Here is a 9,704-nt window from a genome sequence, read left to right on the forward strand (position 1 = left end):
ATAACACATTTATTCCAGTATTTATTGATCTGTTCATGTTAGTTGATGACAGTAAAGTTGTTCTCTGTTAGTTCTTGTTGACTCTCAGTGCATTAACTGATGTTCACCAGCACAACTGTGGATTAATAATGCTTCAGTAAATGTCTGATCACTCTCATTCATTAGGAATCATTATATATATATATATATATATATATATATATATATATATATATATATATATGATTAAATGTTTTGTCTTTTATCATGCAAAAACATATACAGATTTTTTTAATAAGTCTTTTATTAAATTGCATTTTGTATTGCCGTTGTGCAGACAGTATAAAATACCTTGGCTGCAGCAGAGTGTCTCAAGAGGATGTAGGACTGTTTGTACTGCAGCGATGACACAGTAAATCAGCGGGTTATCCATGTCAAGCAGTAGGCAAGTTGTGGTAAGTAAAATGTTTTATAAATAATCACTGGAATGTTCAATGGGTAAAGCAACTAGCATTCACTCAATGTTAAATGAACACTATTGACAAGTTCAGTTCATATTTTGACTTATAGAGGAATAAGATATATTTATTAAAGGTGAAAACAGAATGATTGATCCATGCAAATCAGAGTAAAACCAAACTATATAACTTGAGCTAATCAATAACAGTAATAAAAAAATGCACACTAGACCCCAAAATTAGGCCTCTCTATTCTGGCTCCATATCTTCAAAAGGCAATGTTTGCTTCTCATTCTTGGTGCGATTAGCTCAGTTGTTTTATACGTATCTACTTTCTTTTCAATGAGCAGCTACAAACCTCAGGATTTCTCTGTCCTTTACTGTATCTGCCAGAGCACCGTGTGTTGCTTTTGTCAGTCTATAGGGAGATTTACTGAATCACTAAGCCTGTTGCTAATCACTATCACCTATTTGTGCAGCTACAGTAAGGCTTATGGGGCAATTCATTACTTTTCTGCTCCAGATAAATCAGTAAATGATGCAGATTGGTGTTACGCTGGTTCTTCTTGTTAAATTTCATGCAACACTTTTGTAACATCATTGCTTTTTCTTCCTATTACAGATCAGAACAAAAGGGGTCAGATGATTAGTCAAAAGACTGCCCAAGAACAGGAACGCTTGCTTGAAGACATTGACTCTTTCTGGCTGTCCCTTCTTTGTCAGGTCTGTCAATGGGCTGGCTACGGAAGAGAAGTTGGGGATGAAACATCGGTAATAACCCGCTAACCCCAAAAAGGCACGTACCTGGGACTTATTGGTAGGCCGGGGAGTCTTCTGTAGAGCCTCTACTTTGGCTTGCTGCGGTTGGATCAACCCCCGACCAATGTGATATCCCAGGTACTTTGCCTCTGCAAGCCCGAGATGACATTTCTTGGGGTTAGCTGTGAGCCCAGCCCGTCGTAACTCTAGGAGCACCCTCCGCAGACGGGTAAGATGTTCCTCCCAACACATCGAGTGGACTACTACGTCGTCAAGGTAGGCCGCGGCATAACTTTGGTGGGGCCGGAGCAATATGTCCATCATTCGTTGGAACGTTGCCGGTGCCCCATGCAGCCCAAAGGGAAGGACCCGGTAATACCAATGGCCGCTAGGAGTGGTGAAGGCGGTTTTCTCTTTTGCCCCTGGGGCTAGCGGAACTTGCCAGTAACCTTTGGTCAAGTCGAGGGTGGATATGAACCTGGCACTACCGAGTCTGTCCAGGAGTTCAACCACCCGAGGCATCGGGTACCCGTCGAAGCTGGATGCTTCATTTAGCTTCCGGAAGTCATTACAAAATCGGAGGGTGCCATCCGGTTTTGGGACCATGACAATGGGGCTGGACCACGGGCTCCGAGATGGCTCGATGACCCCCAACTTCAGCATCTTCTGTACCTCTTCCTCTATTGCCAGCCGGCGAGCTTCTGGAACCCGATAGGGCCGCTGTCGCACAATGACTCCTAGGGTTGTTTTGATCTCGTGCTGAATGACAGTGGTGCGCCCAGGATGCTCACTAAACACACTGACCAGGGTTTCAAGCTCCGTCTTCAGAGTGGCTGAGAGCTGTTCGCCTAGGTGTACCGTAGGATGTGGGCTTTCTGCAAAGGTTACCAGCTGGCTAGAAGGGGAAACCCACCGTTTCAGTAAGTTAATATGGTAACTCTGCTCCTCTCGACGTTGTCCCGGCTGACGGACACGATAGTTTACTGGCCCGACCTTCTCGACAACTACATAGGGCCCTTTCCAGGAAGCCAGAAACTTGAAAGTTGCTGTGGGCACTAGCACCAGGACCTGGTCTCCAGGTTGGAACTCTCGGGCTTGGGCAGGCCTGTCATAGACACGTCGTTGGGCGTGCTGGGCTTCAGTGAGATGCTGTCGTACCAGGGGCATTACCCATTCAATTCGCTGCCTCATGTCTTGTACGTGTTCGATGAGGGACCGCTGGGGTGCGGGCTCCTGTTCCCAGGCCTGTCGTGCCACATCCAGGAGGCCGCGGGGTTGTCGGCCGAACAGTAGCTCAAAAGGAGTGAACCCAGTAGAGGCTTGGGGCACCTCACGAATGCCGAACAGTACGTATGGGATCATGAGGTCCCAGTCACGACCATTTTCTGCCACGACCCTGCGAAGCATCCGTTTTAGGGTCTGGTTAAACCGCTCAACGAGCACATCCGTCTGCGGGTGTTCGCAGCTGTTTCACCTTCAGGAGGTGGCAGAGGTCTGCCATCAGCCGGGACATAAATGGAGTACCCTGGTCAGTCAGGATCTCTGAGGGGATGCCCACCTGGCTACACAGCAGGAAGAGTTCTTTGGCAATGGCATTGGAGGTGGCCTTGCGTAGGGGTATGGCCTCAGGGTATCGGGTGGCATAGTCTAGGATGACCAGGATGTGTTCGTGGCCTCGGGCGGATTTTGGCAGGGGCCCTATCAGGTCCAGACCAATGCGGTCGAAGGGTACCTCAATGATGGGTAACGGGATCAGGGGACTGGGGGGAGGACGTTGGGGAGCAGTTTTCTGGCACATCGGGCATGCCTGGCAGTATCTCTTGACCTCACCATTTAGCCCAGGCCAGTGGAATCGGTCCCGAATGCGCTGAATCGTGTTGGCTGCTCCTAAGTGACCCGCCATTGGGTGAGTGTGGGCGAGCTCCAGGATGGTGGACGTTTTGCTTTTTGGTACCACCAGTTATGTCCTCCTCTCCCCCCGTCGCTCAGCTGCACAGTACAGCAGACCATTCAGGATGATAAAGTGTGGGAGGGGGTGAGGAGCAGGGAGCCTTTCCTGGCCCTCCACTACTCAAACTTGGGACCAGCAGTTTCTATGTGTGTCATCTTCACGCTGGGCTTGTCCGAAGGAACCTCCCCTAGAGACCTGTTGGAACAAATCCATAAAGACATTAGAAGACTGATTCGAACACTCACCCCCTCGGTCGCTCTCTGTGGCCAGGAGAGCTGGTTGGCGGACCCGTTGAGTCCGAGCCCGGGGGCGGCGACGTGTCTGGTAGGGGGTTGCTGCTGGCAAAGACAATAACTCCTCAAACCCTGGCCAATCCCGGCCAAGCAAAAGGGGGACGGGGAGATCAGCTACAACGCCCACTTCCAGGGGCCATGCGCCGTTGCCGGCTGCAATCGTTACCCGCTGTGCGGGGACGTAACGTGTGTCACCATGCACACAGGTTATCGATATTGTGGCTTTAGATCCCACTCGAGGCTTGATCAAACCTGGTTGTACCAGCGTCACGGAGCTCCCGGTATCCAATACAGCCGTGATAGTCTTCCCCTCAAGCTTCACTCTGCGAGACGGAGCACCTGATGGTAGGGTCCGGTGAACGATGCAGCCAGCCAACCAGGCACGTGCAGTGGAGTTCACTGGTTCAGTGGGCATGGGCTCATCCGCCGGACTCGGGACAGCCGGTCTGCTGATGGGCCGTGAGGTACTCTCCACCTGCCGCCATGGTGAATTCACCCTCCGGGAGGGAACGGCTGCTCTCTCGATAATGTCTCGGGTCAGTGTGGCCTCTGCCAACTCCACCGCCTCCACTAAAGCTGCCAAACTTGCAGGGTTCCTCATGCTTACAGGCCCCCGGAGTCTTCTAGGAAGAGCACGCAGCAACCTCTCAATGACGACTTTCTCGGCAACCTGTGTAGCGGTTGGGGATCCCCCGAGGAGCCATAAGCGGACAAGCTTGCTGAGTTGAGCTGCCTGCGCCCGTACTGGGGCACCCTCCTCATACGCCCATGTAGTGAACTGTTGCGCTGCTCTCACCGGCGATAACCCCACACGTGCCAGGATCTCTCCTTTTAGTACAGTATAATCTTCATTTTGGGGGGAATCCAACGAGAAGTACACCCGCTGTGACTCTCCGGTTAAGAAGGGGGCCAGGATTTGAGCCCACTCGGATTCGGGCCACTCTTCTCTCTTTGCGATGACCTCAAACGTATGCAGATACGCATCAATATCATCCAGGTCACCGAGCTTTGTCAAATGGCGGTGAGCGGAGGTGCGTGCCTCTGGGAGTGGGAGGTGTTCAGCCATCTGGAACAGGCGCTCTTCCATTCTCTGTTGTCTGACGGAGAGCTGTTCGGTGAACAGTTGTTGTCGTGTGGTTATCTCAGAGAGGCGACGCATGATATCCTCCATTTTGTCTCACAGAGGGGTGTATTCCTCCACACCGTTTTGAGGGATTAGAGAGAGAGAGCAGCCGCTCGCCTAAAAAATAAAAAAATAATTCAATGTTACCAGATGTGGGGTTTTATCCACTCAATCTGCCCGCATTCTCCACCAGTTGTGGCGAGACGAGGGATAAAACATGAGCATTCAAACAGATATGGTGTAACGACCCAGAGGGTGATTTATTTACAGTGCAAGGTAAGGAGGTGAGGGTAGGGTAGCTGTGCAGGTATGAGTCCTTTGGCCGAGTAATGTGGAAAGGCCTCAGGGCTGATGAAGGTTAGGATAGTTGAAAACAATCTGAGGTGCCGGTCTAGCCACTGCTATCTGCTGGGGAAAACAGAGAAAGGAGCATTAGCGTGTCTTCTAGGAGAGATCAAGCTCACCCTGTGTCTTCTCTTTCTCTGTTTATATGCTCCAGTCTTAATGAGCTGCAGGTGGCGATTGGTGCTGATGAGGTGACAGGTGTTGGTGGTTTGTACTTGTGGCAACGCTGCATTGGAACACTCGCCACAACATCCAGAGAAACAACCCACAACCTAATGGTGACCATGTGAATCAGGGTGTCTTCCGTCCAATCCATATCCATCCTGAATCAAAAAAAGAAAAATGAAGAAAGCGGCCGTTTTTCTGTTTTTCATTTGCTCACAAGAAACGAAGAAACAAGATTTTGGCTAAATTTAAATTATTTTTATTCAGGGTAGGAAAACGGATAAATGACTTCAAAATTCATTATACACATGTAGGCGGTGCTGAAACGCCAACTTTCCTTTGATTGGTCAACCAAATCTGAGTTCGTGATGTAACCCTCAAAATAAGAGCCCTCTGTGGACCAGCACACAGGATTTGAACTATTATTATTATTTAATTATATATATATATAAACTAAGTTTACATATTCTGTCATTTGATCAGTTAGCAGGCTTACATCAATGAACATAAAAATATTATAGTTATTGCACATTCGTCTTATTCTTCAGTAGATCTGTAAATGATGTATTTTATTAACCGATCATTAATAAGGACTAAGCTATTAATAACTGTAATTCTCCAGATGGAAAAGATTAAAGGCCTGTCATTTTAAAGATTTTCTACAATTTAAGAAGAATGGGGTATATGCCGAAGCATGCTAATAGAACTTTTAATTTAACATTAACCTGGGTTAAGCGCTTCCGGCGAATTAAATGCTAATGCAAAATCCTGTATGTTTAAGGTCTGTTTTCTTTAAAAAATCAGCGATATCCACTAGCTGAGTGATATCCGATTCAAGGTGGGTGTCAGATTGTACAAGAAGCACTGCATTAAATGACATTTCCCCCGCCATATGTTTATAATATGAGCATTTATTTTACCCCAGTATATTCAGTGGAGCTTCTGCGTTAGCCTGCCGATTCTGACGGGAGCGTGCGAGTAAACGGCTTTTTGTCTCGTTTTACACTTGAACAACTAAATAAATGCTAAAGTTTATTTAACTGATTGTATTTTAATGACATCACAACATCGATGCTGTATAAGGAACCGTATAAAATGGGAAAAAGTTCACAATAACAGGTCACCGGAAGTGGATCAGCATGGGAACAGCACTAGCTCGGCATATACCCTATTAGGTTAAAGAGAACTTCAGAATGGGTGAATTTCTGTGCGCATCACGCTCTTTACCAGCGCTCTTCCCTTTTTTTATTATTTCATGCAACAGTAAATGCATAAAATAAAATGCAAACAGTTGGCAGCACCGAATAGTAGCCTATTTGCAATATTTATATGTGCTATATGGAACTGGAGCCGCTGTATAACATAATTTAGTCACAAAGAGCAAATGCCAAGTTCACCATTACTGCGACGCACAGACAGCGAGCTCATCTGTTAGTCTGAACTACAACACATTATTTATTATCAATTATACGTTTGTGTTTAATTAGTTAATTAGAAACTTTCTTCATTAATCCAGGGTTTTAGAAAGTCTCGAAAGTCTTGTTGTGTCGGAAAACGCATGTGAAATAGGCATTACAGCTGACCGTATTGTATAGGCTTATTGCCCTTAAACTTCTTTTAGTTCAGCTCTTAAAAGAGTTGGCTACCTGAGATGTTGCTCGCGCACAGCCAACGATCCTATTGTGTTTAATTTAAACCCACTTATTTAAAATACTCAGCGCAGCCTGCCCTGGGCCTATAAATAAAGAAATAAATATTTATATGAGGCCTTCTTTTCATATGTATATTTTTATTATTATCATTCTTACTTTTTGTGTATTTGATGTTCTTCTGTGTTTTGATGCTCTTGTTAGTGCTTTGAGTTTGAGAAAAGCGCAATATAAATAAAGTGTATTATTTTATTATTATAGCTGAATCAACATCAATAGGATCCCATTTTTATGTGAAACTGTTTGTGCTGCCTGCCATCTTGACCAGGTCTCACTGGAAGAAGAGACAGTACTGTCACAATCTATATTCTGAACGTCTCTTCATGTCCATTATTATTTACATATTTAATCAATTTCCTCCTCTCTTGCATATGTCCTCCATCAAATCTAACATGTTCTCTAGAACTCTACAGTCTCCACATTAATCCTGTTCCTGAACTCCATTAATGTCAGTGTTGAGTTTAGTCGAGTGTGTCCTCACCTCAGTCTAGTTCACATCACTTCCTCCTCTCTGTTTCTCACACACACGCATGTTTATTTGTCTCCACTAATATTTTAATGTTATATAAATGTCGTCTCTTCTCATCTTCATCCTAAACTCCTCATCATTCTGTCTGAATATTTCCCTTGATAATAGATTTATTTCAGCTTTTCCTCCATCATCTGTCTTCCTCCTCTTCAGCGTCTCCTGTGCAGATTGATCAGCAGTCTGATGTCCATGTGTTCCTCTATGTGCAGGTCTCCAGCAGAACTCCAAAACTCGACTCTTTCTGATATGGACCATACAGAAGTGTGAACAGCTCATGTGTTAAAGCTCCTCTAGATGACCTGCGGCTGATTAAAGATGTTCAACTGATGCTGAGTCTGAACACATCAGCCCCAGGGTGAGCGCTGGGATGGCAAAATAAAAGTACAGGAGGTCACATTTCATATATTTACATTTATGCATATATGATTTCAGATAAGGTGACGCAGTGGCGCAGTAGGTAGTGCCGTCGTCTCACAGCAAGAAGTTCGCTGGTTCGAGCCTTGGCAGGGTCAGTTGGCGTTTCTGTGTGTTCTCCCTGCGTTTGCATGGGCGTCCTCCAGGTGCTCTGGTTTACCCCACAGTCCAAAGATTACAGGTACAGGTGAATTGGGTAGACTAAATTGTCAGTAGTGTATGAGTGTGTTTGGATGTTTCCCAGAGATGGGTTGCATCTGGAAGGGCATCTTTGTTTCATTTCGCTGTGGCGACCTCAGATTAATAAAAGGACTAAACCGAACAGAAAATGAATGAAGGAATAATAAAATATATTCCAGCTTCATTAGATCTCTGAGACGACTGTACATTTCTTGAGTTTCTAAACTGAATTGAGATCGGGTGTCAGCTGATGTGTTCTGGACATTTTCCTCGCTCCACTTCAGAAAGCCGCCACTAAACCCTGAACCAGAACTGTTGGTTGCAGTTTGTTGCCATTATAAAGCTCAGAACTGTCAGTGTTTAAAGCTCATCGTCTTAATCTAACAGAAAAGGTAAAAACACTTTCATAAATAACATTTTCATGAAATAAATACATTATAAACACATTAAACTTAAAGAGCATGGAGTAATGTTTCAGTAGGAAGAGCACACTGCTGACTCCGCTTATTTTGATGGGGTTCATGCTGAAGGAGTTCAATCGACATGCACATTAAACTGCATCTGGACACATATTGGCTGGACAGAAAGCACCAAGGCCTTAAATAAAATCTAATAAAATCTTTTTTCAGGGGAAGCTCGCTTGTACAAAAAGTGTAGAATGATGCCGAGACGTCAAGAAAAGTCACAGAAGAGCTGAAGGTAACTGAGCAGAACACAGAACTGGGGGGTCAAGGCTATTGCTCTCACGGACAGAGCCCTTCATGTACTGTATGTCAACAGAAGTGCCGGCCGCTTGTGCTTTCACTTCAGTTAATAGTTGTTTATTTCTCTCAGTCCTGGAAGTCCTGCTTTAAGTTTGTGGCGTTCTGTTCAGTTTTATCTGCGAGGACAGAAGTAAGACAGGTACTCAGTCTTCTAGCACAGAGTCATTGTGTTTGAACTAGACTGGCTCATCACTAATGCCTGAAGCACATCTGACTCCATGTGTTTCTGAAAGGGTTCAAATAAATTCAACCCAACGCAGAAAACATTTACACAGTGATGTAGCCCAGATCAGTGAGGCCTGCTGGCCATGTTAGTGTATGTAAACTAAACACTGCATTTGTCCCAGCCCTCGCCTCTTGGATTTCTTGAAGCAGTAAGTGGATGAGGTTATAGGAGATTTACATGTGATTTAACAGTCAGAGGAATGATTGTGGAGCTGTGGAGCATTATTTACACATGCATAAATGTGTGGGGAGAAAGAAGAAGAACTGGGAGAACTTTCAACATTTCTGTCACAAACCAAAGCTATCTGTCATGTCCCCGAGGCACTTCTCTGAAATTGCATGTAGAAACAAATTAATCAAATACACACAGTGTCTACATTTTTTTTCAGTATTACAACTATTTATCTGAGTTATTTTCTTGTGATAAATACAAATAAAATAAAAAATAAGATTTTTTTTTCATAAAAAACAGGCTACAAAGTTTTGTCCCTCAATATAAACTCAACTCTATTACACTAGCATTGTTCCACCTATAGCAATTTATATGTATTATTACATCACAGACAGGAAGTGACATCATTCAGCTCTCTTTAACAGCACGGTGCAAAAGAAGGCGAGATATATTGTCATTTATTTACATTATTTGAGGTTTATTATGGTTAGGAAGGGTACGGTCAAGCTTAACAATTCAACCCTGTAACGTAAAACTAAGATGGAGTATGATTGTTTTCTTAATTTCTAAACAATTTGACATATTCTAGTTTAACTGCTGCCATGTGGACCTTCTCTTTTAAACCACACGAGGAGCAG

At 44.8% G+C, this 9,704-nt stretch overlaps 1 long non-coding RNA gene across 1 annotated transcript in view; it reads left to right on the forward strand.

Moving 5' to 3' along the window:
* The first annotated feature begins 285 nt into the window (after positions 1-285).
* LOC148682292 (uncharacterized) overlaps positions 286-9,704 on the forward strand; it is a 10,514-nt gene continuing 1,095 nt past the window's right edge. The window contains exons 1-3 of the long non-coding RNA XR_015942964.1: positions 286-434; positions 7,521-7,666; positions 7,744-9,704. The exon at positions 7,744-9,704 is cut by the window's right edge and continues 1,095 nt beyond it. This is a non-coding gene — a long non-coding RNA (uncharacterized LOC148682292). The remainder of the gene's footprint in view (positions 435-7,520; positions 7,667-7,743) is intronic.

The sequence above is a fragment of the Danio rerio genome, chromosome 4 (assembly GCF_052040795.2).
Source record: "Danio rerio strain M-AB ecotype USA chromosome 4, GRCz13ab, whole genome shotgun sequence".
NCBI classification, from domain to species: Eukaryota; Metazoa; Chordata; class Actinopteri; order Cypriniformes; family Danionidae; genus Danio; species Danio rerio.